The sequence below is a fragment of the Neofelis nebulosa genome, chromosome 5 (assembly GCF_028018385.1).
Source record: "Neofelis nebulosa isolate mNeoNeb1 chromosome 5, mNeoNeb1.pri, whole genome shotgun sequence".
NCBI classification, from domain to species: Eukaryota; Metazoa; Chordata; class Mammalia; order Carnivora; family Felidae; genus Neofelis; species Neofelis nebulosa.
This window is the reverse complement of record NC_080786.1, coordinates 60,089,924-60,099,499: the sequence shown is the minus strand read 5'-3', so window position 1 is coordinate 60,099,499 and position 9,576 is coordinate 60,089,924. Positions and strand designations below refer to the sequence as shown.

Genomic DNA, 9,576 nt, shown 5'->3' with positions numbered 1-9,576 from the left:
AGCCCTGGATCAGGCTCCGCACTACCAGCGCAGAACCTGCTTGGGATTCTGTCTCTCCTCTTTCTCTCTGCCCTTCCCCCAGCTTTCATACACTCTTTCTCTCTCAAAATTAAATACACATTTAAAAATAAATAAACATTTAAAAATAAATATAATTTAAAGGTAAAAATAAATAAAATTAAAAGTAGTGACAATACAAATGTTTGAAAGGCTTTGGAGCAACTAGTAATCTCACAGTTTGCCTTGGGAATATAGATTCATACAACTTTGGAAATTTTGGCAATGTCTAATAAAGTTAAATATTTGCATATTTTATGGCCCAGCACCTTGACTCCTGTATATAACCAAGAATGATTGTGTATTTCCATGAAAAGATATGTACAATAATGCTTAGAGAAGCTTTATTCACAATAGAGTTATAACTTAACCTAAGTTGTCCATGAGTAGTAAAATTTTAAAAAATCAGTGGTAGGATATTCTACAAAATACTACAAAATACTACAGAAATACTACACAGTCTTGAAAAAGAACAAATGTTCCTAGAAGCCACAACATGGGTGAATGTCATAAACATAATCCTGAATTAAAACATCAAGCACAAGAGTATATATATTATATAGTTTCATTCAAATAATGCAGGCAAAATTAATCTATGGTAATAAGAGTAGTGACTAGGTTGAGGGGAGTGTTAAGGAGGTTTCTGAGCTGAAATTTGCTCTATATCTTGATCTGATAATAATAGGAGTATGTGTAAGTAAAAATTCTCCAAAATAGAATTTTAAGATTTTATATTTAACACAAAGAAAAGCAGACTTCATTAAGTAAATATGAGTAAACCAGCTGTATTTTTCCAAATTAACACATATGTTGATATCCTGAAGTAGAATGTTAATATTTCAATAAAATATTAAATATGTGCCTTTGCCTTAATATTGGCAGACAATTGTTAGAATGTAGGTTACACTTGTTTTACTATGGCATATTGTGAGTACAATCTTCACTGTCAACAACCAAGGAAGTACTGTGTGTGTTTTCTTAGCTTTAGAAATAGCTTTAGGGGCTCCTGGGTGGCATAGTCGATTGGGCATTGGACTCTGGATTTTGGCTTAGTCGTGATCTCCTGGTTGTAGGACTGAGCCCTGTTTTGGGCTCCGTACTGAGCATGAAGCCTGTTTAGGATTCTCTTTATCTCTCCCTTTGCATCTCCCTGCTCATGCTTTCTCTCTCTCAAAATAAATAAATGAACATTAAAAAAAAAGTTTTGAAGCATCACAATGAATTGTGTATTAGTTACTAGTGATTGCCATTCATAAGGTATTACCAAAAAAATGGTGTAAATTCAGCAAACAATTGGTCATTTAGCAAAGGAAAGGGAATACAGGGAGACCCACAATTTGGGCATAAAATGTTTGGAAATTTTGACATTTCTAGAACTAAAATTGTAAGAGATAAGCTTGAAGAAGTTTTTGAGTAGTAGAAACTCACTAAAAATTTAATGCCCTATAGCAATAATTAGATTAGTTTGTTTTCTTTATTTAAGACTTAAATTTGCAGGAAATCCTATTACCAAGGAGAATATAAGCCTTGTCTAAAATGTTCTGTGATTCTTCAATTCATCTTAAAACAATTGCTGAATAGCCTGTAGAGGCTGCCCAGCAAGCAATGAGGGAATACCCACCACCGTTCGTTTCAGATATAACCAGAGAAGTTAATACATGAGTAGCAGCCTCCAAAAGACTAGAATCAAGAACATCAGGGAAAACAGAAACAGCAGTTCCTTTCAGAGAGTAGAATCAGTGTGTAAAGTGACCATTGCACAATGATGGCAAGATTTAAGAATTGTCAGTGCCCTTAGCAGGGCACTCCTCTCATCTCCTAGTTTTACTCGTATATTCTGGTTATTTTTCTGTGACTGTCTCTCCCCGCTCTATTACTATAATTTGATTGTTTAGGGGTGGTGCATAGAAAACTTTCTAGGTCTTACATTGATTTCTTAAAAAGATCCATATTGCCATCTCAAGGATATTGGTATCCATGAATTTGAATTAGATGAAGGAATTGGATGAAATTGTGTGGTGTCTTCATTAACAAACATCCTAAGTAAAAGAGTGGCAGTAAAACATACATTTGGTAACCAAAATGTTAGATTTTTTAAAAATTTTTTTTTTTTCAACGTTTTTTATTTTTATTTTTGGGACAGAGAGAGACAGAGCATGAATGGGGGAGGGGCAGAGAGAGAGGGAGACACAGAATCGGAAACAGGCTCCAGGCTCCGAGCCATCAGCCCAGAGCCTGACGCGGGGCTCGAACTCACGGACCGGACCGCGAGATCGTGACCTGGATGAAGTCGGACGCTTAACCGACTGCGCCACCCAGGCGCCCCCAAAATGTTAGATTTTTTAAAGAGCACTCTGTGCTCATTAAATGTAGTATTTTCTCTTTCTTCTAGGAATACAGTTAGAATATGTTTCCTGTGCCCTTTTGGAGTGAGTTTGAGCCAGTCCTAAGTTATAACCAATGGGACGTAGATGAAAATGATATACAAATACTTTTGTGATGGGGCTATATGTACCTTTCTCACAACATTCTATATTTCCTTTCTTTATCCATTTGTATATCTTATAAAGAGGATACACGAAAATCTCCAGTGCCCTAGGTAATAGTATTTAGTCACTGAATGGCTGCATGGAGATACATGTCCTACAAATATACACACATAATCTCTGACCCTCATGGAATGTTTATTAGAGACACAACAAAGCTTTGCAGTAATAAGCCATTGTGTTTAGGCTTTTTTTGTTTTTTAATTATAGCAATTAGTGTTATTTTTCTTGACTAATAACATCCATGGGAACAACCAATATAAGTTGTACTTTGGAACATCAGAGAATTAATTTAATTAATTATCTTAAGGTTTACTTGCTTTTGAAAAAAAAAATTGAAACCTTTTTTTTTTTATTTTTTTTAACGTTTATTTATTTTTGAGACAGAGAGAGACAGAGCATGAATGGGGGAGGGTCAGAGAGAGAGGGAGACACAGAATCTGAAACGGGCTCCAGGCTCTGAGCTGTCAGCACAGAGCCCGACGCGGGTCTCGAACTCACAGACCGTGAGATCATGACCTGAGCCGAAGTCGGACGCTTAACCGACTGAGCCACCCAGGCGCCCCAAAACCTTTTTTTTTTTTATCATTTACAAAATCCTATTGTTATAAGGTGTAGGTATTTGAGATATTTAATTCCTCTCATTTTTAAAAAAAAAATTTAAATGCTTATTTATTTTTGAGAGAGACAGAGAGAGACAGAGAGAGAGAGAGAGAGAGAGAGAGAGAGAGCCGAAGTCGGACGCTTAACCGACTGAGCCACCCAGGCGCCCCAAAACCTTTTTTTTTTTATCATTTACAAAATCCTATTGTTATAAGGTGTAGGTATTTGAGATATTTAATTCCTCTCATTTAAAAAAAAAATAAATGCTTATTTATTTTTGAGAGAGAGAGAGAGAGAGAGAGAGAGAGAGAGAGAGAGATAAAGAAACAGTGCACAGCTGGGGAGGGGCAGAGAAAGAGGGAGACAGAATCTGAAGCAGGCTCCAGGCTCTGAGCTGTCAGCCCACGTGGGGCTCGAACTCACAAACTTTGAAATCATGAGCTGAGCCAAAATCAGAAGCTCAACTGACTGAGCCACCCAGGTGCCCCTCCTCTCTATTTTATTCCAATGTTCTTGTCTTTTTATTTTTTTGCGGGGCATTATACATTTTGTACAATTGTGGAATTTGAGGTAAAGGTTTGCAATACATTTCTTTTTATTTCCTATCCTATATTTCTAAAAGAGATGATTTCCCATTCTCTCCTTACAACTAGAATGAAGTGGACAAGATTGATTTTTCCACCATAAGTAGAAATGGAAGCTTGTTAGCTAAGTTAACTTTATTATACACCTGGGAAGAAAGTTACATTTTCTGCATATTAGATATATTATAAATTTTAAACTTACATTATTTTTGACTACAGTTGCTTGCTTTTGAATAGGTCTTATCTGGTGCCTTTCTGTGAATTCTATTGTTTTTCCTCTTTTTGTGATAGCTTTAAGTATGTATAATTTAAGTAGATATACATAAATATTTTAATTATTCATCATTTATATGCTTTATATAGAAAGATAGGACTTTCTGCTTTGAATCTTGTAAACATATTCACATGTTTTGTGAGTTTTATGTCATTATATTTATTCTAACTATTTTATGTTTGAAACTTACCACGCATTCTAATTTTTCTTTTCTAAATTGTATTGGATTAATTGAATTTTCTTTGTTATGTAATATTTAAAGTTAAAACTTATATCTTCACTTTACTGACTTGAATGTTGGAAGAAAATAATAACACAAGTTTTTATATATTTTTTGGAATACAAAATTAATAACTGTTACACTGCAAATATTCACAATTCATAAAATAAATTAATTATAAACTAATTTAAATAAAGCTAAATATTTAAATATTTCAAAAATTAGGAACATAAATACCAAATAAAGAATAATCTAAATATAAATGCTGAACACATGCAGTTATTCTAACATACTTATTAGCAGATGAAATCCATCCAAAATTATAGAAAAAATACAAAATGAAATAATAAACAGTTTATAGAAAAATTAAAATGATATGATAGTATTATTTAGAAGGCAAGATTGCCAAACAATATTAAGAAAAGTTAGACACAAGGCCAGATCTATGTATAGTTTGATTCCAATTACACTGATAAATGCTCTCTCACACACACAGACTGGAAAGAACCACACCAAAATAGTAGTAGGTGTGGTTATACTGTGCTGTAGAATTATGGGTAATGCCTCTTTTGTCTTTTTTATTTTTTTGCTTCAACATTTTCCATGTATTCTAATTATTTTCAACTAAAGCCTAGAACTGTAGGAAGAGGAAAAGCAATGACAAGACAAACATGGCATGATGCATCCACTAATAATAGAAAGGGACTTCCGAGGACTTTATCCCATGCCCCAATCTGGGAAGCACAAAACACCATCTCTGCACACCCTGGAAGAGTTTCGGATGCCAGTGGACTCTCTCCCCAACTAGCTTCACCTCTCAGCTTTCTGAAGGTGACCTGTGGAAAGACACTATTCCATGATCTGTTGGAAGTCTTCCTCAGAAAGCTGCTTAAACAACTTTTGCTAGGTTTGCTGCATTCCAGGACCTTCTTGGTATGCTCTGCATCTAGTTCAGCTCTGAAGCTTTAAAGTTCCTTCCTTTTATTTTTCTTATACTTATGTATCGTTGTAATTCACACTGCCCACATAAATCCTCCAGATTCGGCAGGCAGTTCTCTATCTTCTCAAAACTAGCCTCTAAATAAAAGTCTGATTTGCTGTCATGGATTCTAAGTCTGTTATGAACACTGGAAGCTGCTGAAGTTACTCCTGTAATTCGATTAGGGCTTATCTTCTTTTTCTCCCAGTGTGTTGAAAGCGTAGCCACCTCACTATCCACCAACCCTCCAGCACGTGCACATTGCTTGGCTCTTCTGTGACATGTAGCTCATGTATCTTCATATCTGCTAAGTGGTTCTAGTCTAACAGAGTACTTTGGCAAATATGGAATACTTTGGGGTCAATTTTTCCAGTTGCTGAAAAGCTTTCTGAATTTTATTAGCTAGGGGAATTATATAAAGACTCTTATAACCTAACTCTAAATATTTTTATCTGATTTCTTTAATCCTTGAATAGTATCTCTTTTCAGTAGTACATTTTAAATTGTTTTTTTAAAGCAATGAGACATTTTAATTCATATGAGTTCTGCCTTTTGAAAAAATGAAACATTCCCAGTTCTTTGTCTTCTTTAGTTTCACCATGCTTACACTTCAGTGCAGTATTGCCTATATCACTTAGAACATTCTTATTTTCATACCCTTCCTATTCAAAGACCTTTGAATGAGTGAAAGTTATTCTAGCAATAAAGCTTTGCTTTGTAAATTATAATTGTCTTCCTTCTCTGGAGGAGTTTGTGATTTAGAATTCTTTCTAAACTATGGTATCTTTGTTCCATTCAAAATATTAATGTAGAATTTCAAAGTACGTCAAGGATAATGAGAACTTTTAAATTTTGAATTTCTGCACATCCTTCAAGGGAAAGAATTACAGATCAGTGAAGTTAGATAATAAAATCATCCATAGTTAATACCAACAGCATAACTAGGACAAAGAGAATGCCATACATTTTAATTTACCTAATGGTAAATAACTACCTAAGACCACAGACTGTGTTTAATGTGTGTACTTAAATGGAGCCAGTACCTGAATGGAGAGTCACAGGCAGTTGTGATGAACATAAGGGACTGCTGTTGGGTCCTATTGGGAATGACTACAGATAACACCTAATAATATTCATTTTCTATAGTAGAAAAGTAGAACCAGGACAGGGGGCCTGGGTGGCTTAAGCCAAACCAAGCTAGCTGGTTAAGCGTCCGACTTCATTTCGGGTCATGATCTCATGGTTAGTGGGTTCAAGTCCCCCATCGGGCTCTGTCTGTACTGACAGCACAGAGCCTGGTGTCCACTTGGGATTCTCTGTTTCCCTCTCTCTCTGCGCCTCCCCTGATAATGCTGTCTCTCTCTCTCAAAAATAAATTAACATTAAATTAAAAAAAAAGAATGAAAGAAAAAGTAGAACCAGGTTAAGAAAGCACAGAAAACATTAACAGAGAACGTTAATTGCACTTCAAAATGTGTGCTACCGAGGATGGTGGTGTCATGCAGGCATCAAGTCTGCAGACAATGGAAAAATCTTTATAAAGGGACTCCTTGGAGGCCTGATGGTGAAGAGATATAAAGAAGTGCCTGAAAATTAAAGCCTTGTTGGAATTAGAAAATAGCAAAAAATATAAAATGTTGGGCCAGAAGAGATTCCGTTAATTTCCATTTGTTAGAGACATCACTGTAGCAACGGGATAGCTTGGTATTGAGCTAAGAAGTGAAGGAAGTCACCAAACCTCACCTTTATAGGCTCTTTGTACTGTTAGTCCCAGAAAATTCAACACACTAATCAAAACAGTAAAATGTGAACCTGAACCCATTAAAGTTACCGTAAGAATAAAAGAAAACATGAGCATTCTATTTCTTAACCAAAAAGTTCTCTAAATTAAAAAACAAAAACTGTAACACCATTCTGATATGAATTAAATGTAATTCAACAAGCATTTTCAGAATCAAAATAGCACTAAAACTCAGAAATACAAAGAGTCTGGCTACAAATGGACACATGAAAGCATATAAAATAAGAGCTGACTGAAGAAATTAAATAAAAGACAATAGTCTCTGAGATGAAGACTAAATTGCAAGGTCTTCAACAAAGAATAGATACAGTCAAAAGCATAAAGGGGATTTAGACAATAAAAGTGAAAAAAAGGCAAGAACAATATTTAAAAAGGCAAAAGTGAAAAGAAATGTGTATGTGTGTGTATGTATAAAGATCTAAGATATATAGCAAGTTAGATGAAGTTTTATAGAAATGTTCTAGTTAATAAATGAAAAAAGTGATTGGGTACAGATCTACTTAGGTATATAGTATATACTCTCTATAGATCATATACTATAGATATAGATGTAGTCTATATCTGTATATCTACATATATAAAAACTTCAGAGTTTACTTTTCTAGTGACCTAGAATACAATGGTGAAGAAAACAATGGCTTACTCTCACTGTGGTGGAACAGGGCAAATGAAATTTTGGGTTTTATAATCCAGTGAAAGTTCCAGTGCATGTTAGGTGTGAACTAAGATGAGACCCCTATCTTTCTGATCTTCAGCAATACCACATGAAGAGGAGGAACTCCTATTTGATGTAACAGAATTGTCTTGTTGATAAAATAATGGTATTTGATAAAGGCCATTTTCACAACAAAAAGCAAGATTTCCGCTTTAACAAGTTATTTGAGTTTTCCAATAGTTTACCAATGTTAAATCCCAGTAAAAAGAAATCCATACAAAAATCTGTATATAACTTTAATGAAATTCAAGAAGAGTTCACCTCAAATGCAAGCAGCAATAAACATTATAGTTTGTATATTCTATACATATGTGCAAATGCATATGTACACATATACTTACATGTTTTGTTTATAATACCCTCAGTATTAAAATTAATTACAATATTTGTTAATGGAGACAGTATACTTTATAAATATGCATTAAAATGTTTTTCCCTAAAATGTAATCACCATTATGCTATAATTTATACTTTGTATGATGATTCAGAAAGGATTATAAAGTGGGGTGTATGCATCGTATTTTTTTTTCAAAACTGAAGTTATTATATTGATGATAAAGCACACTGTTAGCAAGGGTAAAGAAAGAGACACCTTAAAAACTGCAGTTGGGTGTGAAAATTAGTTAAAATATCTAGAGGGCAATTATGGCACTCATATTTGGGGAAAAATAGAAATATCAATTTCATTTTTAGGAATAATTACCTTTATGGAAAGGTATTACAAAATTAAGTAAAATGAAAATTAACTTAAATGTTGTTTTGCTTCATGTTATTTTTCTCAAAAAACGTGTATTTCTCATAAAAATATGGAATATTGCCAAGATCCAAATAAACAACAATTCCAATATTTATAATGCTATATTGTTGATGTTAATGCTACATTTATTACCATATAAAAATACAAAGCGCATATCAAAAAATACTTATTTTTCCTCACAATTATTGTTGTAGTAAGACATACCTTTGAAGTTTTCATCAATGGTAAGAGTAAATGAAAGTATGTTTTAATAATTCAAAAGATCTTATTACCTTCTGCTGCGAGCTAGAACCATCATTGCAAGAATGACTAGGGATAGGGGTGCCCAGGTGGCTCAGTCAGTTAAGCATCTGACCTCAGGTCATAATCTCACAGTTCATGAGTTCAAGTTCAGTTGGGCTTTGTGCTGACAGCTCAGAGCTTGGAGCTGGAGCCTGCTTTGGCTTCTGTGTCTCCTTCTCTCTCTGCTCCTTCCCCGCTTGTGCTCTTTCTCTCTCAAAAATAAATAAATAAACATTAAAAAAAAAAAAAGAATGACTAGGGAGAGATAAGCCTTAAGATCAGTTGAATATTTCTTTATAGTTGCCTAACTTATTAATATATTTAAGAAAAATTAACTCATTTCACTTAGCATAATACCCCCCAGTTCCTTCCACATTGTTGCAAATGGCAATATTTCGTTCCTTTTGATGGCTGAGTAATATTCCAGTGTATAAGAGACAAATCGAGAAACTCTTAACCACAGAGAGCACACTAATGGTTACCACAGGGGAGGTGGGTGGTATGGGTGAAACAGGTGATGGGATTAGGGAACGCACCTGTCGCGATGAGCACTGGGTGTTGTATGGAAGTGTCGAATCACTATATTATACGCCTGAAACTAATATTACATTGTATACTAACTAACTGGAATTTAAATAAAAAAAATTTTAAACAAAAAAGGAAAGAAAAAGAAAAATTAACTCTCCTTGTCCTAAAATACATAGGAAATTTATGTTATAGAATCTGGAAAAGCAGATTCCTCACAGTTATTAAATGAT

At 34.3% G+C, this 9,576-nt stretch overlaps 1 pseudogene; it reads right to left on the bottom strand.

The window, feature by feature from the left end:
• Positions 1-5,094: 5,094 nt before the first annotated feature.
• LOC131513123 (dysbindin-like) lies at positions 5,095-8,831 on the bottom strand (annotated as a pseudogene).
• Positions 8,832-9,576: the final 745 nt, after the last annotated feature.